We start from the raw sequence: 24,333 nt of genomic DNA, 5'->3' as shown, positions 1-24,333 counted from the left end.
TCTAAATTTCTCCCAGTCCCCAGGTTCGCTGCTATTTCTGGCCAATTTGTATGCCACTTCCTTGGCTTTAATACTATCCCTGATTTCCCTAGATAGCCACGGTTGAGCCACCTTCCCTTTTTTATTTTTACGCCAGACAGGAATGTACAATTGTTGTAATTCATCCATGCGGTCTCTAAATGTCTGCCATTGCCCATCCATAGTCAACCCCCTAAGTATCATTCGCCAATCTATCCTAGCCAATTCATGCCTCATACCTTCAAAGTTACCCTTCTTTAAGTTCTGGACCATGGTCTCTGAAATTACTGTTTCATTCTCCATCCTAATGCAGAATTCCACCATATTATGGTCACTCTTCCCCAAGGGGCCTCGCACAATGAGATTGCTAATTAATCCTCTCTCATTACACAACACCCAGTCTAAGATGGCCTCCCCCCTAGTTGGTTCCTCAACATATTGGTCTAGAAAACCATCCCTTATGCACTCCAGGAAATCCTCCTCCACCGTATTGCTTCCAGTTTGGCTAGCCCAATCTATGTGCATATTAAAGTCACCCATTATAACTGCTACACCTTTATTGCATGCACCCCTAATTTCCTGTTTGATGCCCTCCCCAACATCCCTATTACTGTTTGGAGGTCTGTACACAACTCCTACTAACGTTTTTTGCCCTTTGGTGTTCTGCAACTCTACCCATATAGATTCCACATCATCCAAGCTAATGTCTTTCCTAACTATTGCATTAATCTCCTCTTTAACCAGCAATGCTACCCCACCTCCTTTTCCTTTTATTCTATCCTTCCTGAATGTTGAATACCCCTGAATGTTGAGTTCCCAGCCCTGATCATCCTGGAGCCACGTCTCCGTAATCCCAATCACATCATATTTGTTAACATCTATTTGCACAATTAATTCATCCACCTTATTGTGGATACTCCTTGCATTAAGACACAAAGCCTTCAGGCTTGTTTTATTAACACCCTTTGTCCTTTTAGAATTTTGCTGTACAGTGGCCCTTTTTGTTCTTTGCCTTGGGTTTCTCTGCCCTCCACTTTTCCTCATCTCCTTTCTGTCTTTTGCTTTTGTCTCCTTTTTGTTTCCCTCTGTCTCCCTGCATTGGTTCCCATCCCCCTGCCATATTAGTTTAAATCCTCCCCAACAGCACTAGCAAACACTCCCCCTAGGACATTGGTTCCGGTCCTGCCCAGGTGCAGACCGTCCGGTTTGTACTGGTCCCACCTCCCCCAGAACCGGTCCCAATGCCCCAGGAATTTGAATCCCTCCCTGCTGCACCACTGCTCAAGCCACGTATTCATCTGCGCTATCCTGCGATTCCTACTCTGACTATCACGTGGCACTGGTAGCAATCCCGAGATTACTACTTTTGAGGTCCTACTTTTTAATTTAGCTCCTAGCTCCTTAAATTCGTTTCGTAGGACCTCATCCCTTTTTTTACCTATGTCGTTGGTACCAATGTGCACCACGACAACTGGCTGTTCTCCCTCCCATTTCAGAATGTCCTGCACCCGCTCCGAGACATCCTTGACCCTTGCACCAGGGAGGCAACATACCATCCTGGAGTCTCGGTTGCGGCCGCAGAAACGCCTATCTATTCCCCTCACAATTGAATCCCCTATCACTATTGCTCTCCCACTCTTTTTCTTGCCCTCCTGTGCAGCAGAGCCAGCCACGGTGCCATGAACTTGGCTGCTGCTGCCCTCCCCTGATGAGTCATTCCCCTCAACAGTACCCAAAGCAGTGTATCTGTTTTGCAGGGGGATGACCACAGGGGACCCCTGCACTACCTTCCTTGCACTACTCTTCCTGCTGGTCTTCCATTCCCTATCTGGCTGTGGACCCTTTCCCTGCGGTAAGACCAACTCACTACACGTGATACTCACGTCATTCTCAGCATCGTGGATGCTCCAGAGTAAATCCACCCTCAGCTCCAATTCCGTAACGCGGACCGTCAGGAGCCGGAGGTGGACACACTTCCCGCACACGTAGTCGTCAGGGACACCGGAAGTGTCCCCGAGTTCCCACATGGTACAGGAGGAGCATAACACCCGACCGAGCTCTCCTGCCATGTCTTAACCCTTAGATACACTTAAACTGGTAATAACAATGTTAAAAGTTACTGACCAATATAAGAAGAAAAAGAAAAACTACTCACCAATCACCAGCCAATCACTTACCCCCTAGGCTGTGACGTCACCTTTGTATCTTTGCCTTCTCCCTGTAGCTGCACCGGTAGGCCTCTCGCCGACCCCGGACTCGCGCTGCTCCGAGCTCCCGCCTCCTCGACTGACTGCTCGAACTGCTCGACTCCCGCTGGCCTTTATAGGCCTCTCGCCGACCCCGGACTCGCGCTGCTCCGAGCTCCCGCCTCCTCGACTGACTGCCATGCTAATACATTTCCTCTGACTCCGCGTACCTTTATCTTCTTCAGTAACCTTTAGTCACTCTTTTCCGTTTTATATATCTGTAAAAGCTTTTAATATCTGTTTTTATGTTTTGCGCAAGTTTACCTTCGTAATCTATCTTCCCTTTCTTTATTGCTTTTTTAGTCATTCTTTTCTGTTGCTTAAAATCTTCCCAATCCTCTAGTTTCCCACTAACCTTGGCCACCTTATACGCATTGGTCTTTGATTTGATACTTTCCTTTATTTCCTTGGTTATCCACGGCTGGTTATCTCTTCTCTTGCCGCCCTTCTTTTTCACGAATATATTTTTGTTGCGCATTATGAAAGAGCTCCTTAAAAGTCCTCCACTGTTCCTCAATTGTGCCACCGTTTAGTCCTTATTTCCAGTCTATTTTAGCCAACTCTGCCCTCATCCCACTGTAGTCCCCTTTGTTTAAGCATAGTACGCTCGTTTCTGACACAACTTCCTCATCCTCAATCTGTATTACAAATTCAACCATATTGTGATCACTCATTCCGAGAGGATCTTTTACGAGGAGATCGTTTATTATTCCTGTCTCGTTACATAGGACCAGATCCAAAATGGCTTGCTCCCTTGTAGACTCTGTTACATACTGTTCTAAGAAACAATCCCGTATGCATTCTATGAATTTCTCCTCCAGGCTACCCCCTACGATTTGATTTGACCAATCGATATGTAGGTTAAAATCCCCCATAACTACTGCCGTTCCTTTTTCACATGCCTCCATTATTCCCTTGATTATTGCCCGCCCCACCGTGAAGTTATTATTTGGGGGCCTATAAACTACGCCGACCAGTGACTTTTTCCCCTTACTATCTCTAATCTCCACCCACAATGATTCAACATTTTGTTCATTGGAGCCAATATCATCCCTCACAACTGCCCTGATATCATCCCTTATTAACAGAGCTATCCCACCTCCCTTCTCTTCCTTCCTATCTTTCTGAATCGTCAGATACCCCTGTACGTTTAATTCCCAGTCCTGGCCACCTTGCAACCATGTCTCTGTAATGGCCACCAATCATACCCATTTGTAATGATTTGTGCCGTCAACTCATTTACTTTATTTCTAATGCTGCGTGCATTTAGGTAGAGTGTTTTCATCCTAGTTTTTAAACCATGATTTTTAGTTTTTACCCCTCCTGCAGCCCTTTTATATTCAGTGGCCCTTTTTGTTTCTTGCCTTTGGTTTCTCTGCCCTCCACTTTTACTCATCTCTTTTCTGTTTTTTGTTTTTGTCTCCTTTTTGTTTCCCTCTGTCTCCCTGTATTGGTTCCCATCCCCCTTCCATATTAGTTTAACTCCTCACTAACAGCACGAGCAAACACTCCCCCTAGGACATTGGTTCCGTTCCTGCCCAAGTGCAGACCGTCTGGTCTGTACTGGTCCCACCTCCCCCAGAACCTGTTCCAATGCCCCACAAATTTGAATCCCTCCCTGCTGCACCACTGCTCAAGCCACGTATTCATCTGTGCTATCCTGCGATTCCTACTCTGACTAGCACGTGGCACTGGTAGCAATCCCGAGATTACTACTTTTGAGGTCCTACTTTTTAATTTAACTCCTAGCTCCTTAAATTCGTCTTGTAGGACCTTATCCCTTTTTTTACCTATGTCGTTGGTACCAATGTGCACCATGACAACTGGCTGTTCTCCCTCCCTTTTCAGAATGTTCTACACTCGCTCGGGAGACATCCTTGACCCTTGCACCAGGGAGGCAACATACCATCCTGGAGTCTCGATTGCGGCCGCAGAAACGCCTATCTATTCCCCTTATGATTGAATCCCCTATCACTATCACTCTCCCACTCTTTTTTATGCCCTCCTGTACAACAGAGCCAGCCACGGTGCCATGAACTTGGCTGCTGTTGCTCTCCCCTAATGAGTCATCTCCCTCAACAGCACTCAAAACAGTGTATCTGTTTTGCAGGGGGATGACCAGATGGGACCCCTGCACTACTTTCTTTGTACTACTCTTCCTGCTGGTCTTCCATTCCCTAGCTGGCTGTGGATCCTTCTCATGCGGTAAGACCAACTCACTACACGTGCCACTAATGTCATTCTCAGCATCGTGGATGCTCCAGAGTGAATCCACCCTCAGCTCCAATTCCGCAACGCAGTCCATCAGGAGATGGAGGCAGATACACTTCTTACACATGTAGTCGTCAGGAACACCGGAAGCGTCCCTGAGTTCCCACATGGCACAGGAGGAGCATATCACGTGACCGATCTCTCCTGCCATGCCTTAACCCTTAGATACCCTTAAATTGGTAATAACAATGTTACAGTTTACTTACTGATATAAAAAGAAAAAGAAAAGCTACTCACCAATCACCAGCCAATCACTTACCCCATTGGCTATGACGTCACCTTTTGATTCCTTTCTACTTCTTTTTTGCCTTCTCTCCCTCTGTAGCTGCACCGGTACGCCTTTTATAGGCCGCTCCGACGCTGCTCCCGCCTCTCACCAACTGCCGCTGACTCTCGAGCTCCCGCTGGGCCTTTATAGGCCGCTCCGACGCTGCTCCCGCCTCTCACCAACTGCCGCTGACTCTCGAGCTCCCGCTGGGCCTTTATAGGCCGCTCTGACGCTGCTCCCACCTCATACCTGCGCCCAGACTGCCTCACCTGTGCACCAGAAGTAAAGGTGAAGGGTCACGGGTGGCCAAGAAATTTGGGGTTAAAACAAGATCAGAACTTTCAGTCACCAACACCGTAGGTTAACGTAGGAACAGGAGGAGGCCATTCAGTCCCTCAAGCCTGTTCTGCCATTCAATGAGATCGTGGCTGGTCTATGACCTAACTCCATATACCCACCTTGGCCCCATAATCCCTTAAAAACCTTGGCTAGCAAAAATCTATAGATTGCAATGTTAGCAGATTCCTGATGTATTTACAGCTGAGTTAGCTTATATTTGAAAATAAGAATAAGACTTTCATTATTTATAATGACAGCACATTATTTATAATTACAAATGCTTGTGTTATTCACAAGAGATACACATATGCCAGTAAATTAAGCACAGAATGAACTTCATGAATTTCATTAATGAATGTAGCACCCTGGGGATAATATTCCGTCCTCAATGTGACTGAGCCAATGTCCTCAATTTGCAACTAATTTATTTAAGTAACAATGGCAATCAAATCACACATCAACTGAGACCCAACCAATAAAACACAAACACATTTAATACTTGATGCATTGTGGGAAATGTGCAAAGCACAGCACTTTGTCGAAGCAGTTTTAGACTTTTGTGCTAATTTTATTTTTGCATCAAACTCCCATCATCAACATCACTATTATAAAACGGGAACTATGGTAAAGGCGCTATATGAATGCAAGTTTTTGTTGTTGTTAAAACCCGCCGCTTTCATGAAGCTTATGCCTCCTTACGACATCCAATGGCTTCAGCCATGGCTCAGTGGGCAGCTCTCTCTCGCCTCCGAGTCACACAGTTGTGGTTTCAACTCTCATTCCAGAGACTTGAGCACGAAATTCCAGGCTGACCCTCCCAGTGCAGTGCTGAGGGAGGGAGCGCTGCATTGTCGGAGGTGCCGCCTTTCGGCTGAGACGTTAAACCGAGGCCCCGTCTTCTCTCTCGGGTGGATGTCAAAGATCCCACGGCCACTATTTCAAAGAGGAGCAGAGGAGTTATCCCCAGTGGCCTGGCCAATATTTATCCCTCGATCAACATCACTTAAAAAAACAGATTATCTGGTTCTTATCACATTGCTGTTTGTGGGAGCTTGCTGTGCGCAAATTGGCTGCTGAGTTTCCCACATTATAACAGTGACTGCACTCCAAATGTACTTCATTGGCTGTAAAGCGCTTTGGGACGTCCTGAGGTTGTGAAATGCAAGTCTTTCAAGGTCATATATGAAGAATGCCCACTTGAATAATTTAGTCGAGATAGCTGGCTGATGTGACTATTTTTTTAAATAGGTCTGAGGGAGCGGTGATGGTAGGGAAATGGTGCACAGTACTTTGCCCCGTCACCTCAGGGAACTGGACCTGGGGCTCTGAGTCTGTGGGGTTCAGGACCACATGGTGACACACTCACCTAGAATCAGAAATTTACAGCCCGGAAGGAGGCCATTTCAGCCCATCGTGTCCGTGCCAGACAGCCAAGAGCTACCCAGCCTAATCCCACTTTCCAGTTCTCGGTCCGTAGCCCTGCAGGTTACGGCACTTCAAGTGCACATCCAAGTACTTTTTAAATGTGCTGAGGGTTTCTGCCTCTACCACCCTTTCAGGCCGTGAGTTCCAGAACCCCACCATCCTCTGGATGAAGAAATGTCCCCTCATCTCCCCTTTAATCCTCCCCCCAATTACTTTAATTCTATGTCCCTGGTTGTTGACCTCTCTGCTAAGGAAAATAGGTCCATTCTATCGATTCTATCATAATTTTATACAACTCAGTAAGGTCTCCCCTCAGCCTCCTCTGTTCCAAAGAAAACAACCCCAGCCTATCCAATCTTTCCTCATAGCTAAAATTCTCCAGTCCTGGCAACATCCTCGTAAATCTCCTCTGTACCCTCTCTTGTACAATCGCATCTTTCCTGTAATGTGGTGACCAGAACTGCACACAGTACTCTAGCTGTGGCCTAACTAGTGTTTTATACAGTTCAAGCATAACCTCCCTGCTCTTATATTCTATGCCTCGGCTAATAAAGGTAAGTATTTCGTACTGTGCAATAAATTACACACAAAACCGGTTTCAAGACAACGTTCCCCTCTTTTAAACAGCTTTGCCGACCTGACACATTTCAGGAGCACACTGTAGATATTTATTTTGTTTTATTTTACATTTACAAGGTTTTTCTCACCGCACCTTTCCAATGCATTAAGTGTGATACCTTGTGCATGCTTACTTGCTCAACGCCACAGTTAATGTGAGGCGATGCAATCATTCAGCACAATGGATTTCTGTGGGCAAACTATACCCACAGCCCATAAAGTTCCCACTCTCCCCGTTAATATTTAATGAGCGGAGACAATTAATGGAACGATATTCTCCTCTTCAGGGTTGTTGTATCCATAGTAGGAGCTGAGTGATCATAGTAGGCACTGTGCATGTTTTTCTGCAGCATCAGGCTAGTGGCAGTCTGACCACCATCATTTCTAACTTTACTTTCAATATGATCATGTCCTATGTTCCAGTCGATACAAGATAATCTAAAGCACAAAAAATGCCAGAACTCAAAATATCCCGACAAAAATGTCATGTATGTAGACCATGTATACTAACTGTACAGTCACATAAGGCGTGCCACCAGAGGGCACTGCGATGGGAGAACTGAAGGTCACTTGCATAGGTGTCTAGGGCCCAATATAAAAGGCTGCCCACCATGCTTGTGCCTCACTCTGGAGTTACAATAAATGGGACTAAGGTCACAACAGCTCAAGTACAATACTAGATCTTGTGAAGTAATTAATAAGAGTATTAAAGACATAACAAACACTTGCGAAAACAAGTTGAAGCAAAACACAATGAGGCTCTGGTGGTAGAAGTGTGGAACTCTCTCTCACCAAGAGCAGTAGAAGCTAGTTCAATTAATAATTTTAATTCTGAAATCGATAGATTTTTTGCTAGCCAGGGATATTAAGGGATATGGGGCAAAGGTGGGTAAATGGAGTTAGGATACATAAGAAATAGGAGCAAGAGTAGGCCATACAGTCTCTCAAGCCTGCTCCGCCATTCAATCAGATCATGGCTGATCATCGGCCTCAACTCCACTTTCCCGCCTGATCCCCATATGCCTTGATTCCCCTCGAGTCCAAAAATCAATCTCTCTCAGCCTTGAATATATTCAGAGACTCAGCATCCACAGCGCTCTGGGACGGAGAATGCTAAAGATTCACAACCCTCTGAGTGAAGAAATTCCTCCTCCTCTCAGTCTTAGATGGCCGACACCTTAAGAATATAAGAAATAGGAGCAGGAGTAGGCCATACGGCCCCTCGAGCCTGCTCCGTCATTTAATACGATCATGGCTGATCTGATCATGGACTCAGGTCCATTGCCGGCTCCCCATAATCCCTTACCATTTAAGAAACTGTCTATCTCGGTCTTAAATTTATTCAATGTCCCAGCTTCCACAGCTCTCTGGGGCAGCGAATTCCACAGATTTACAACTCTCAGAGAAGAAATTTCTCATCTCAGTTTTAAATGGGCGGCCCCTTATTCTAAGATTATGCCCCCTAGTTCTAGTCTCTCCCATCAGTGGAAACATCCTCTCTGCATCCACCTTGTCAAGCCCCCTCATAATCTTATAGGTTTCTATAAGATGACCTCTCATTCTTCTGAATTCCAATGAGTAGAGGCCCAACCTACTCAACCTTTCCTCATAAGTCAACCCCCTCATCCCTGGAATCAACCGAGTGAACCTTCTCTGAACTGCCTCCAAAGCAAGTATATCCTTTCGTAAATATAGAAACCAAAACTGCACGCAGTATTCCAGGTGTGGCCTCACCAATATCCTGTATAACTGTAGCAAGACTTCCCTGCTTTATACTCCATCCCCTTTGCAATAAAGGCCAAGATACCATTGGCCTTCCTGATCACTTGCTGTACCTGCATACTATCCTTTTGTGTTTCATGCGCAAGTACCCCAGGTCCCGCTGTACTGCAGCACTTTACAATTTTTCTCCATTTAAATAATAACTTGCTCTTGATTTTTTTTGGCCAAAGTGCATGATCTCATACTTTCCAACATTATACTCCATCTACCAAACTTTTGCCCTCTCACTTAGCCTGTCTATGTCTTTTTGCAGATTTTTTTGTGTCCTCCTCACACATTGCTTTTCCTCCCATCTTTGTATCGTCAGCAAACTTGGCTATGTTCCACTTGGTCTCTTCTTCCAAGTCGTTAATATAGATTGTAAAATGTTATGTCCGTAATGTACTTATGAATGACTCCATGAGGCAATGTGTTGTACTCAAACTGTAGTGACCTTGGTCCTTTATTCCAAACTCCAGAGTGAGGCACAAGCATGGTGGGCAGCCATTAGGGCAGGAAACCCCCAGTCTCCACCAGTTGCACCCTCTAGTGGTGCCAGCATGTATATGTATATATATATATATATATATATATATATATACACACACACACACACACACACACAGTGTAAACCTTATTGATAGTACATCAGGTAAACAAGTCTCCATCTTATGCAACCACACAGTGACTACACAGAGAGTATATCTATAGTCTGCATATACATCACTCTCCCCCAAATCCTTTGTGCCAATAGCCCTTGCACCTTGGCTGTGCTTTGGCTTGGCTCTCTCCATGTTAACCCCCAAGTCCTTTTGCCACAACGTTGGGTAGTGGTTACCAGTTTGGATGGTTCGATGATGCAGTGGAGGTTCCAGAGGGTTCTGGGTGTGATCCATGTGTGTGTCCATGATTACATATATTCATTTCCCCCCCCCACCCCCACCACAGTGAGATCATGCAGCTGGCCCGTTACATTAACATACAGGATCAGACACAGTGCAAGTGCAAAGAAAGAAGACATTTTTTTTTACAGTTTGTATCCTGACACCTTGGTTCAGTGACTTACATTTGTTATGTTTTATGATCGTGCGCCAGGATTGGGTAGATTGCATTCATGGTTCAGTCATGGTCAATACTGAGGTAGCAGTACAGGTATGCGAGGATGCTAGTACCAGAGCAACTGGATGGGGTCCTAGTCGACTGATGTGCCCCCTGCTAGCGGGCTGGGCTAGGTTCGCTCACCTAGCCAGGACTCAGGGGTTTGCTATTGCCTAGTGGTGGGCAGAGCCACAGATGTGTGTGGCCTCTCTGTCCTCCTTTGAGGGCTGCAGAGTCTTCTGCCTGCTCTCTAACGGTGTTGGGAACCTGTCTGTTCCAGGTCCCATTTGGGGAACTCGTTGGTTCTGACCTTTTGCTCCTGGACATGGCCGAGGTAACGACTGGGAGTGGGGTTGCACCGTCTCCTTCCAGGTGGTGGGCAACGGCGGCTGACTACGCGTATTGGCGCGGTTTTAGTTTCCGGGTCTGTGGCGAATAGTGCCATCGGGTGCCTGTAGTGTGGGATAGATCTGGGGAAGGGTATCAGGATCAGTGCCTTCACCTTCCTGAGGTCGCTCGCTTGCTACTTTTGGGGACACTCTATTCCCGACATCTCGCAACAACATTTTGTTCTTTACATTAGGAATAGTACCGACAATTCGCAACAACATTTTGTTCACAATCTTAATCGGTTTGTTACATTGATTGCCATGCATACAATGTCTCTTCAAGTTCAGTTGGTTGCAGGTCTCCATTAAGAGAACCCTGCTGGCTTTACCCAGTCAAATCCTTTGTTAGACACCACGTGTTGGTCCTTCAGCGTTGCACCTCGTGGTCTGGCCGTGGCCATCTTTTTTTCCACCACGCTGCCCCTCGCTGCAACAGGGACGCCATCTTGCCTCTGTCCTCAAGGTCGACTGCCTTGATCCTTCTCCCCCGTGATTCTGCCACAAAAGCTGGAAGAGTGCCTGTGAATTCGATCTTCCTTCCCAGGAGTCCGCCCACTGAAGCTGGGAAGGTACTTTTAGATCATTCCGGTCGGATCATTGCCACGCAGTCGTGATGGACGGTCTGTGCCTCAGGTGCTGCACTGGTCTGTTCTCTGGCCCAAGCGAAGGTGAGGTTTTGCTCTGCCTCTGAGCATGGGGGACATCGATTGCTGGAGTGAAGAAGTCTTCCCATTTCCACTGGATCTTCCCCATCCACCTTCTGAGTAGCGTTGGACCATCACCTGCAACAATCCAGAGGTAACTTGTGCACCACGCCATTATGGATTACACTTACATCCACACGACCAAGGACTGGGATCAGCGCCTTGGTGTAGGTGCGCAACTTTTCCTGTACTGGAACCAGCTCGGGTCATTTTTCGTTCCATAGCCTCTCAAAGGCATCCTGGCTCATCACTGACTGGCTCGCTCCCGTGTCCACTTCCATGAAGACTGGAACGCCGTTTATCTCGACTTCCATCTTCACTGGAGGACACTCCATACACTTCATTTTGGAGCTGAGCTGCCTCTCTGGCCAAATCATCATACTCCCTGCTGGATTCAAAGTCATCTACCGACTCCTCTGCTAGACGGTGAGACGTATTTCTTTTACACATACGCTGGAGGTGGCCCTTCATGTTACAGGCTTTGCATATGTACTCAGCAAACCGACACTGGTGAGCCCTATGGTTTCCTCTGCAACGCCAACATGGTGCTACTCGATTAGCATCCCTCGGCGGACTCTGAGTTCTGGAACCCTGAGGTCTTTGCTTTCTGCCCTGGGCAGAACCATGTTCTACAGTCTTGCCTGTGAAAGGCACCATTCTGTGTACAGTACTTTCTGGGTTTGAGTCCACAGGATGAATAATTTGCTTGGTGCTGCAGGTCTAGGTTATGAACGCCTGATTGATGCTGATGGCCTTCTGCAGGTTGACTGTGGTGTTGGCAGATAATAGCTTGTGAAGGAGGCCCTCGTGGCCAATTCCTATAAAGAAGATGTCCCGCAATACTTCGTTGAGGTGCGTGCCAAAATCACACTGTGCCGCAAGTCTCCTGAGGTCGGCAGCATGTTTTGCAATCTCCTGGGCCTCAGGTCTGCGGTGAGTGTAGAATCTGTGCTTGGCCATGAGGCTGCTCTCTTTTGGTTTTAGTTGGTCGCGAATTAGTTCAGTCAGCTTATCATATGTCTTATCCTTGGCCTTCCTGGGTGCCAGCAAGTCCCTGATGAGGTGGCAGACCTCGGGCCCACAACTGGTCAGCCGATGCGTCCATCTCCCCTGCCAGGTCGCTTGCCATGAGCTCAAGCCTTTCCGTGAAGGCATCCCAATCATCAGCCTCTGCAAAGTCTTTTAGTGTGCCAAATCGTTTGAAAGTCCGTATCCTCGTCGCAAGTTGTTATGTCCGTAATGTACTTATGAATGACTCCACGAGGCAATGTGTCGTACTCAAACTGTAGTGACCTTGGTCCTTTATTCCAAACTCCAGAGTGAGGCACAAGCACGGTGTGCGGCCTTTTATACTGGGCCCTGCCACGAGGCCAGGAAACCTCTGGTCTCCACCAATTGCTCCCTCTGGTGGTGCCAGCATGTATATACACAGTGTAAACCTTATTGATAGTACATCAGATAAACAAGTCTCCATCTTATGCAACCACACAGTGACTACACAGAGAGTACATCCATAGTCTGCATATACAACAGTAAATAGTTGGGGTCCCAGCACTGATCCCTGTGGCACCCCACTAGTTACTGGTTGCCAACCCGAGAATGAACCATTTATCCCGACTCCCTGTTTTCTGTTAGTTAGCCAATCCTCTATCCATGCTAATATATTACCCTCAACCCCGTGAACTTTTATCTTGTCCTGAGACTGTGCCCTCTCGTTCTTGACACTTCAGTCAGGGGAAACAACCTCTCAGCATCTACCCTGTCAATCCCCTTCAGAATTTTGTTTGTTTGAATGAGACCATCTCTCGTTCTTCTAAACTCCAGAGAATACAGGCACATTCTACACAATCTCTCATCATAAGACAGCCCTCTCATCCCAGGAATGACTCTAGTGAACCGCCTCCAAGGCAAGTATATCCTTCCTTAGATAAGGTGACCAAAACTGCACAGTACTCCAGGTGTGGTCTCACCAAGGCCCCGTACAATTGTAGCAAGACTTCCTTACTCTTATACTCCAACCCTCTTGCAATAAAGGACAACATGCCATTTGCCTTCCTTATTGCTTGCTGTATCTGCATGCTTGCTTTGTGTTTCTTGCACAAAAACACCCAAATCTCTGAACACCAACATTTAAAAGTTTCTCACCATTTAAAAAAGATTCTGATTTTCTACTCTTCTCATCAAAGTGAATAACCTCACATTTCCCTACATTATACTCCATCTGCCCCCTTACTGCCCACTCACTTAGTCTATTTATATCCCTTTGCAGACGCTTTGTGTTCTCCTCACAGCTTACTGCCACCGAGCTTTGTGTCGTCAGCAAACTTCATCTAAGTCATTAATTAATATAGATTGAAAATAGCAGAGGCCCCAGCACTGACCCTTGCAGCACCCCACAGTTACAGCCTGCCACCCTGAAAAAGACCCGGTTATTCCTACTTTGTGTTTTCTGTCCGTTAACCAATCCTCTATCCATGCCAATACATTACCTACAATCCCATGAGCCCTTATCTGTGTGATAACTGTGGCACCTTATCGAATGCCATTTTTTAGAAATCGAAATATACAACATCTACTGCTCCCCCTTTATCTACCCTGCTAGTTACATCCTCAAAAAAACTCTAATATTAATCTGCCATTGATATGTCCTTACTATACAGTATAAATGCACACGAGGCCCATACTTGAGAGAAGGTCACTCTGTGACCAGTTACCTTTATTACCAAGACCTCAAGTGATAAAGGTGGGTGAAGCTTCTCCTTTTATACCTGAAAGTCCAGGTTAGGAGTGTCTCCCACAAGTTCGCCCCTTGTGGTCAATGTTCTCAAGGTGTACATCTTAGGTCAGCTTATACATGGGTTACAATGATAGTTGAATACATGACATTACCTCCCCCGCCGAAGTCTTATTGGGATCATAGGTCAAGTCTCTCTGGTGGTTTACGCTCCCTTGTACAGCGCCTGAGTTGGGGCCCCAGTTGTTGGGCGCTGGCCTGAGTGTCTGCTGTTTGCGGTGCCTCAGGCCTGTCCGGACTGCCCACAGTGACTGGGCTCTCCTCCACTTGGTTCCGGTGTTCGGTCACCTGTGGTGGAGTGAACTCTACATCGTGTTCTTCCTCTGCTTCTTCTATGGGGTTGCTGAACCTCTTTTTAGTTTGATCCACATGTTTGCGGCAGATTTGTCCATTGGTAAGTTTAACTACCAAAACCCTATTCCCCTCTTTGGCAATCACAGTGCCCGCGAGCCATTTGGGCCCTGCAGCGTAATTAAGGACAAAAACAGGGTCACTGACATCAATACATCGCGCCCTCGCATTCCTGTCATGGTAGTCACATTGTGACAGACGCCTGCTCTCAACAATTTCTTTCAGAGTAGGGTGTATAGGGGATAACCTGATTTTGAGCGTCCTTTTCATTAGCAGCTCTGCGGGTGGAACCTCTGTGAGCGAGTGTGGTCGGGATCTATTGGCCAACAGGATGTATGATAAGCAGCTGTAGGGAACTCCCTTGGATTCTGAGCATCCCCTGTTTGATTATCTGCACTGCTCGCTCCGCCTGGCCGTTTGAGGCCGGCTTGAACGGTGCCATTCTAACATGGCTGATTCCATTGCCTGCCATGAAGTCCTGGAATTCGGTGCTTGTGAAGCACGGGCCATTGTCGCTGACCAAAACATCCGGTAGACCATGGGCGGCGAACATTGCCCGTAGACTTTCTACCGTGGCAGAGGATGTGCTTGAATTTAAAATGACACACTCAATCCATTTGGAAAATGGCATCTACTACAACCAAAAACATTTTCCCCATGAAAGGACCTGCGTAGTCCACATGGATGCGTGACCATGGCTTGGTGTGCCAGGACCAGGGGCTAACGGGGGCTTCCCTGAGTGCGTTGCCCAGCTGAGCACACTTGTTGCACCTATGAACACAAAGTTCCAAGTCTGCATCTATCCCTGGCCACCAAACGTGTGACCTGACAATTGCCTTCATCATGACAATACCCGGGTGCTCATTGTGGAGTTCTCTGATAAACACCTCTCTACCAATCTGGGGCATGACTATTCGGTTTCTCCACAGTAGGCAATCGGCCTGAATCGAGAGTTCACCCTTGCGCCTATGAAACGGTTTAAATTCCTCAGGGCATGCCCTGTACGTGGCTGCCCAGTCCCCATTCAGGACACATTTCTTAACTAAAGACAGTAGCAGGTCTTTATTTGTCCAGACTTTAATCTGACGGGCTGTCACGGGTGAGCCTTCGCTTGTGAAAGCTTCAACAGCCATGACCATCACAGCATCATGCTCAGTTGCCCCCTCAGTAGTGGCTAGTGGGAGCCTGCTGAGTGCATCGGCGCAGTTTTCAGTGCCCGGTCTGTGCCGAATTGTGTAGTCATAGGCGGCTAACATTAGTGCTCACCTCTGTATGCGGGCCGATGCATTCGCATTTATGGCCTTGTTGTCGGCCAAAAGGGATGTTAGAGGTTTGTGATCTGTCTCCAGTTCCAAATTCCTGCCAAACAGGTACTGGTGCATTTTTTTTTACTGCATATACACATGCAAGGCGTTTCCTTTTCTACCATCCCGTAGCCCCTTTCCGCCTGGGACAGACTTCTGGAGGCATAAGCTACCGGCTGTAACTGACCATTGGCATTCACATGCTGCAACACACACCCGACCCCATAGGACGATGCATGGCATGTTAAAACAAGTTTCGTACATGGGTCATATAACGTTAACAGTTTGTTGGAGCATAACAAATTGCGTTCTCTATCAAAAGCCCTTTTCCTGGCTGTCCCCCCAGACCCAATCGTTACCTTTGTGTAGGAACACCTGTAGCGACTCCAACAGTGTGCTCAATTTGGAAAGAAAATTACCAAAATAGTTCAGGAGCCCCAGGAACGAACGCAGTTCCGTCGTGTTACGGGGTCTGGGTGCTCTCTGGATCGCTTCCGTTTTGGACGCAGTAGGTCTGATCCCGTCTGCTGCTACCCTCCTCCCCAGAAATTCTACCTCTGGAGCTAAGATGCACTTCGCCTTTTTCAGTCGCAGTCCTACCCGGTCCAGTCTGCGTAGCACCTTCTCCAGGTTGTGGATGTGTTCTTCAGTATCGTGACCCATGATGAGGATGTCGTCTTGAAAAACCACCGTCCTTGGAATCGACTTGAGGAGGCTTTCCATATTTCGTTGAAAGGTCACGGCGGCCGAACGAATCCCGAACGGACATCTGTTATACTTAAACAACCCCTTGTATGTCATGATGGTGGTCAGCTTCTTCGACTCACTCGCCAGCTCCTGGGTCAAGTCCAATTTTGAAAAAGGTTTGCCACCAGATAGCATCGCAAAGAGATCCTCCGCTCTCGGTAGCGGGTACTGGTCTTGGAGTGACACCCGATTTATGATGGCCTTATAACCGCCACATATCCTGACCGACCCATCCGCCTAGAGCACCGGCACAATCGGGCTCGCCCAGTCACTGAATTCGACTGGCGAGGTGATACCTTCCCTCAGCAGGTGGTCCAATTCGCATTCTATCTTTTCCCGCATCACATACGGCACCGCTCTGGCCTTGTGGTGCACTGGCCTGGCGTCCGGGTTTATGTGAATCACTACCTTGGCCCCCATGAAAGTGCCGATGCCGGCTTGAAATAATGAGTCAAATTTGTCCAGGACGTGTGAGCATGATACTCGCTCCACAGAAGAAATTGCATTGACATCGCCCCATTTCCAGTTCATGACAGCAAGCCAACTCCTCCCAAGTAGTCCGGGAACGTCCCCCGGGACAATCCAGAGTGGCAACCTGTTCTCCGAATCTTTGTGGGTCACGGTATATGTCTGTAGCTGTGCGTCAATCGGCAATAATTTTGGCCTCCTGGCCTTGGACACCCACAACCTTTCGAACTGTTTGATACTCATCAGGGACTGCTGGCCCCCGTGTCTAGCTCCATTAATACTGGGATGCCATTGAGGAGCACTTTCATCATTATCGGTGGGGTCCTGGAATATGAACTGTATATGTGCTCCACATGAACTCGCTGAACTTCAGCTTTCAGCGATTTCCCCCAGTATTCATTTGGCCTTGTAGGGCTTACATCAGACCCGTCCTCGTACATCAACCTGGCTGCAGGCTTCCTGCACATACGCGCCAAGTGACCGCTGATGTTGCAGTTTCTGCAGGTATATTGCTGATACTTGCAAGCTCTGGCTGAGTGTTTGCCTCCACACCTCCAGCATGAGCTGGAGGCCCCGTTGTTGGAAACAAAAGGTCCATTACCAGTCGATCGTCTCTGACTGTCCTTAAGCGCACCATTAACAGGTGTTGATGGCCCCATTACTGGCCGCATTGTCCATTTCGATGGCATGAATCGCCGTTCAGCTAGCCATTGTCTCTGTTGAATTCCCCCTTTGGGTTCGACTGCATGCTGGGGCATGTCCGATTGCCCTTGTCTGCCTAGAGAACTGTGTGCCGCGTTAACAATGTTGACTCCCTGGTCATTTGCCGCATTTGAGCCAAGATTTTTGTCGTACATTATTCTGGTCTCTTCCTCCCGAGATAAATGTCTGGGCTATCAGAACCGCCACTTCCAAGGTCAAGTCTTTGGTCTCAATCAGTTTCCTGAAAATCCCAGCGTGCCCGATGCCCTCAATAAAAAGTCTCGTAGCATCTCCGCTCTGCATACATCTGGGAACTTACATCGGCTCGCCAGTCGCCGGAGATCTGCCATGAAGTCTGGAACACTTTGCCCTTCTCACCGCCGGTGCGTGTAAAACTGGTGTCTCGCCATGTGCATGCTGCTCGCCGGTTTAAGGTGTTCCCCAATCAACTTACTGAGTTCTTCAAATGTCTTGTCCGCCGACTTCTCTGGCGCTAGAAGGTCCTTCATCAGGGAGTACGTCCTGGATCTGCAAACCATCAGGAGATGTGCCCTGCGTTTGTCGGCTGAATCCTGTCCCAACCATTCCTTAGTGACAAAACTTTGCTGTAGTCTCTCAATAAAGTCGTCCCAATCATCACCAACACAGTACCTCTGTTCTGTGCTGCTAGTGGCCATGCTCGCGTGGTTTAAATCCCAGTTTCTCGTCGCCAATGATATGTCCTTACTATACAGTATAAATGCACACGAGGCCCATACTTGAGAGGTCACTCTGTGACCAGTTACCTTTATTCCCAAGACCTCAAGTGATGAAGGTGGGTGGAGCTTCCCCTTTTATACCCGAAAGTCCAGGTTAGGAATGTCTCCCACAAGCTCGCCTCTTGTGGTCAATGTTCTCAAGGTGTACAACTTAGGTCAGCTTATACATGGGTTACAATGATAGTTGAATACATGACAGCCATGATCTCAATGAATGATGGAACAGACTCGAGAGGCTGAATGGCCTCCTCCTGTTCCAGTGTTCCTAAAACAGAACTGAAGAGAGACCCTGAAGGAAATTAACTCAAGATAAATACAAGAAAGGAAGCTGACTAACGGACAGAAACCTTAATAAAATGAATGGGTGGGAGATCAGGAATTATGGAACATTTGAAAATTCAGGTTCAATTTCCTTGCACAAAATGGGATTGTGCCAAACAAATCTATGCTTATGTAAAGTCCCGTCCCCTCAGTATAGATTCACACGAGGCATGTAGTGAAGTCAAGGTCACTCTGGACCTGCACCTTTATTTCACAGCTCTGGAATGCTGCACTTGCCTGAGACCTGTCCTTATATACCTGTCTCTTGCAAGTGCACCCCTGGTGGTAAGGTATGCTGGTGGTTACAGGTCATATCTTATTACAGTCATATATAGCATGTTGGGATACAGTTATATATAATAATGTAAGATACATGACATAACCCTCCCCCAAAGTCTTATTGTCTTCATAGGTTCAGTCTCTCAGGTGGTCTATGCTCTCGCGTGGAGCGTCTGAGTTGTGGTTCAGTTGTTTACCTTGGTGTCTGTTTTTCTTTGGGTGTGGTTGCTGGTATCTCGCCTGGGCTGCCTGTTTCGATTGGTGTGATTGTTGTTGACTCGCCTGGGCTGTCTGTTGGGATTGCCCTTTCCTCAGGTTGTTCCCTCTGTCTGTCCACCAGGTGTGGTGCGAGTTCCACATTGTAGTCTGCCTCTGGTTCCGCAGTGTTGTTGGTAAATCTGCTTTTGACTTGGTCTACATGCCTTCGGCAGGTTTTGCCATTGTCCATTTGTACTACCAGTAGCCTGTTTCCTTCCTTGCCCGTTACTGTCCCTGCAAGCCATTTGGGACCCCTGCCATAGTTTAGTACAAACACTTTGTCCCCTATCTCATTCCATCTCCCCCTCGAATTTCTGTCATGGTACTCAGTCAGCTAACGGCGCTTTGCCTCAACGATTTCATGCATGTCTGGGAGGATTAATGAGAGCCTTGTTTTTAAAGCCCTTTTCATCAACAGTTGCGCAGGGGGATCCCAGTCAGTGAGTGCGGACGAGATCTGTATGCCAGCAGCAGTCGCGACAGGCGACCCTGCAGCGTGGGACCTTGGATTTTAAGCATGCCTTGTTTAATGATTTGCACTGCTCTCTCTGCCTGGCCGTTGGAGGCCGGCTTGAATGGTGCCGTCTTGACGTGATTTATGCCGTGGTCAATTATAAAGTCTTGGAATTCTGCACTGGTAAGCACGGACCATTGTCACTGACCAATATGTCAGGGATTCCGTGCGTTGCAAACATGGTTGCGAGGCTCTCCACAGTGGTGGAGGTTGTGCTCGAGTTTAAAATGGTGCATTCGATCCACTTTGAAAATGCATCTACAACTACGAGGAATATTTTGCCCATGAATGGGCCCGCATAGTCTACGTGCACCCGCGACCACGGTTTGGTAGGCCAGGGCCAGGGGCTCAGTAGAGCCTCCCTGGGGACATTGCTGAGTTGGGCACAAATGGTGCACCTTTGGACGCAGAGCTCCAAGTCCGCGTCAATACCAGGCCACCAGACGTGGGATCTGGCTGTGGCCTTCATGAGAACGATCACCGGGTGCTCGTGGTGGAGCTCCCGGACAAATGCCCCTCTTTCTCGCAGATGCATGACTACTCGGCTGCCCCACATCAGGCAGTCTGCTTGTAGTGATAGCTCATGCATGCGCCTGTGAAAGGGTTTTAATTCCTCGGGGCAGGCATCGCGAGCCTCTGCCCAGTCACCGGTTTGGACACATCTTTTTACTAAGGATAACGTGGGGTCGCTGGCCGTCCAGGCTCTGATTTGGCGAGCCGTCATGGGCGAACCTGTGGACTCAAAGGCATTGATTGCCATGACTATCTCACAGTCCTGTTCATCAGACCCTTCGGTGGTTGCCAGGGGTAGCCTGTTGAGAGTTGTCTGTGCCTGGTCTGTGCCTTATGGTATAGTCGTAGGATGCCAGCATAAGTGCCCACTGTTGAATTCATGCCGAGGCATTGCCGTTTATTGCCTTGCTCTCAGATAGGAGGGACGTGAGGGGCTTGTGGTCGGTTTCTAACGCGAACTTGGCCCCGAAAAGGTATTGGTGCATCTTTTTGACACCGTACACGCACGCGAGCGCCTCCTTCTCTACCATTCCGTACCCGCGCTCCGCCCGCGAAAGTGACCTGGAGGCATAAGCTATGGGTTGTAATTTGCCCGCACTTTTGACATGTTGCAAAACGTACCCGACCCCATACGCTGATGCATCGCATGTGAGAACTAGCTTTTTACCTGGGTCAAAGAAAGTCAAAACACTGTTGGAACACAGAAGGTTGCGTGCCTTATTGAAGGCGCGTTCCTAGGCATCCCCCCAAAACCAATCGCACCCCTTCCTGAGTAGCACATAGAGAGGCTCCAGCAGCGTGCTTAAGTTCTGCATAAAGTTCCCAAAGTAATTGAGTAGCCCGAGAAAGGCGCGCAGTTCTGAGACATTTCGCGGCCTGGGTGCCAGGCGAATTGCTTCTGTTTTGGACTCTGTTGGGCGGATTCCATCAGCGGCAATCCTTCTGCCCAAAAATTCAACCTTGGGTGCGAGAAACAGTGATCCAACCGCTTTAGTACTTCCTCCAAATTACGGAGATGGGAGTCGGTGTCCCTGCCCATGATAAGTATGTCGTCTTGAAATACAACCGTTCCCGAGATGGACTTGAGCAGACTCTTCATGTTGCGCTGGAATATGGCAGCTGCTGACTTGATGCCGAATGGGCATCAATTGTACATGAAAAGGCCTCGATGTGTATTGATGGTGGTGAGTAGCTTGGATTCCTCGGTCAATTCTTGCGTCATATACGCAGATGTGAAGTCTAATTTTGGGAAAAGTTTACCTCCAGCCAATGTGGCAAATAAGTCCTCCGCTCTGGGCAGCGGGTACTGGTCCTGTAGGGAGACTCTGTAGTCTCCACAGATTCGTACGGATCCATCAGGCTTCATGACTGGGACGATGGGACTTGCCCAGTCGCTAAATTCCACAGATAATATAATGCCTTCCCGCAGAAGCCTGCATAGTTCGTGTTCAATCTTTTCCCTCATCACATAGGGTACAGCCTTGTGATGGACCGGTCTAGCATTGTGTGTGATGTAGATTTTGACTTTGACCCCTTTGAAAGTGCCCACACCTGGCTGAAAGAGATGTTCAAATGAGCAGGAGGTCCGTTCCTCTAATGACATGGCTTGGACATCATCCCATTTCCAGTTTAGTTTTGCCAGCCAGCTTCTCCCCAGAAGTGCTGGGGGGTCTCCGGGGACAATCCACAGGGGAAGTCGGTTCACTGTCCCTTTGTGTGTGACAGAGAGCATGGCGCTGCCGAGGACTGGTACGATTTCTTTGGTATAGGTCCTTAGTGTGGTGTCGACCCTTGTGAGTTTTGGTCTGTCTCTTTTATGCGGCCACAGTTGTTCAAATTGTTGAGCGCCCATGAGAGATTGACTCACTCCCGTATCCAGCTCCATGTTGACAGATATCCCGTTGAGTGGGACCCTCATCATTATAGGAGGCGTCCTGTTGTAGGAGCAGCGGCCATTGATCGTGTTGACCAGCTGTACATCGTTGTCCTGGGTACTGTCCCCACCATCTTCTGGTCCGCTTTCCGACCCATCCGATTCGTATACCAGCCGAGCTGCCGTTTTTTTGCACATGCGGGCCAAATGCCCTGTATATTCACAATTTCTGCAAATAGCCTGCTGAAATCGACATCCCCTTGACGAGTGCCCACCCCCACACCTCCAGCACAGACCTGTTCCATTGTTCAAAGAGTTCCCAAAGAATGAGCTGCGTCTGGCTGATCTCTCTTGAGCTTCTCAGTTTGTAGTTGATTGCTCGCATTGTGGGTTGATGAGGTGTGAACGGCCGTTCCTGTGGCCCTTGTTGGCTTCTGTCGAGAGCCTGTTCTCCCGGTTTTGTCTGTGTGTGGGGGTAGCAGCTTGTTTAGTGCTGTGAACTTCTTTCGTTAGTTGTCGTACCTGCATTGTAAAACCTCGTTTCTTCTTCCCCTACCAAGAATGTCTGTGCAACCAGTGCTGCTGCCTCTAAGGTCAGGTTCTTGGTCTCTATGAGCTTTCAAAATATGCCTGCGTGGCCTATTCCTTCAATGAAAAAGTCTCTCAGCATTTCTCTCCTCAGTTCATCGGAGAACTCACATAAACTAGCCAACCTCTGAAGTTCCGCCACGAAGTCGGGTATGCTCTGGCCCACACAGCGTTTGTAGTTGTAGAACCTGTGTCTGGCCATGTGTAGGCTGCTCACTGGCTTCAGGTGGTCTCTTACCAGTGTGCTCAATTCTTCAAACAACTGGTTTCTCGGGTGCCAACAGATCCTTCATTAAAGCGTATGTTTTCGAGCCACAGCTGGTCAAGAGATGGGCTTTTCTCTTGTCTGCCTTATCGTCGCCTAACCAGTCTTTGGTTACAAAGCTTTGCTGGAGCCTTTCTATAAAGTCCTCCCAATTGTCTCCCGCATTGTACTTTTCATCTGATCCGTTGTTCGCCATTCTGTGGATTCTGTAATCCCGTAACCCGTTGCCACTGTAAAGTCCTGTCCCCTCAGTACAGATTCACAGGAGGCATGTAGTGAAATCAAGGACACTCTGGACCTGCACCTTTATTTCACAGCTCTGGAATGCTGCACTTGCCTGAGACCTGTCCTTATATACCTGTCTCTTGCAAGTGCACCCCTGGTGGTAAGGTATGCTGATGGTTACAGGTCATATCTTATTACAGTTATGTATAGCATGTTGGGATACAGTTATATATAATAATGTAAGCATGACAGCTTATTTAAAATATACCATTGTATTTATTACTTTAATAAAAGTTTTCTTAATTAAGTCAAAGAGGAATAAAAGGACAGAGAAAAGTCTTATCTTGAATAAGCCATTAACTTTGTGGAAAATGTGTTTTCAGATGGGCTACACAAGCGCTGTTAGAATAACTTAATATTCAGTTAATTCAATAAAGGGGAAGCTAGATAAACACATGAGGGAGAAAGGAATAGAAGGATATGTTGACAGGGTGAAATGAAGAGGGGTGGGACAAGGCTAATGTGGAGCACAAACAGCGGCATGGACTAGTTGGGCCTGGTTCTGTGCTGTATCAAACCTTGGTTAGACCATACTTGGAGTACAGTTGTGGTCGCCATATTATAAAAAGGACATAGAGGCACTGGAGAGGGTGCAGAGATTTGCAAGGATGATACCAGAAAGGCGAGGATATACATATCAGGAAAGGATGAACAGGCTGGGTCTCTTTTCCCTTGGGAAAAAAAAGGCGGCTGAGGGGGTGACCTAATAGAGATCTTTAAAATCATGAAAGGTTTTGATCGAGTGGATACAAAGAGAGTGTTGCCACTTGTGAGAAGAGCATAACTAGAGGCCATCAATATATTTTAGTCACCAAGAAATCCAAGAGGGAATTCAGGAGTAACTTTTTTTACTCAGAGGGGTGAGAATGTGCAGCTCGCTACCACAGGGAGTGGTTGAAGCGAATAGTATCGATGCATTTAAGGGGAGGCTAGACAAGCGTATGGGGGAGAAGGGAATAAAGGGTTATGCTGATAGATTTAGATGAGAGGAGGCTCGAGTGGGGCATAAATGCCGGCATAGTTGGGCCGATTGGCCTGTTTCTGTGCCATATATCCTATGTAGCCCAGATTTTAACTCCAGGTAGAATCCACGATGTTAAATTTACAGTTGGGTCCCAATGATGAGGACCCTGTTGGCTCCGGACACATAAACAAAAGAATTAGGAACAGGCCATC

The sequence above is a fragment of the Pristiophorus japonicus genome, chromosome 8, assembly GCF_044704955.1.
Source record: "Pristiophorus japonicus isolate sPriJap1 chromosome 8, sPriJap1.hap1, whole genome shotgun sequence".
Taxonomy (NCBI): domain Eukaryota; kingdom Metazoa; phylum Chordata; class Chondrichthyes; family Pristiophoridae; genus Pristiophorus; species Pristiophorus japonicus.
The sequence above is the reverse complement of the archived record's forward strand: the minus strand, read 5'-3'. Positions refer to the sequence as shown.